The sequence below is a fragment of the Schistosoma mansoni genome, chromosome 4 (genome assembly GCF_000237925.1).
Source record: "Schistosoma mansoni strain Puerto Rico chromosome 4, complete genome".
Lineage (NCBI taxonomy): Eukaryota > Metazoa > Platyhelminthes > Trematoda > Strigeidida > Schistosomatidae > Schistosoma > Schistosoma mansoni.
The window spans coordinates 25,234,330-25,234,575 of NC_031498.1; positions in this window are offsets into that span (position 1 = coordinate 25,234,330).

Below are 246 nucleotides of genomic sequence, written 5' to 3' on the forward strand. Positions count from 1 at the left end.
CTTGGTTGATATCTCATGCTCCACGAGGAGCAGCAGGCGTTAATAAAGTTTATTCGATTAGATGCTGACTCCATTGGAGCACCATGTTATAACTTGTGGCCTTGCGCCCTATCAATAAATAATGTAATGATACTGCCGATTAGAGAAACAGTGACTTTTCGACTGGACCACTGACGCATAAACTTCCTATCCTCATCTATTCAGTCCGGAATACTAATCTCAGCCACCGCAATATGAATCATGTAT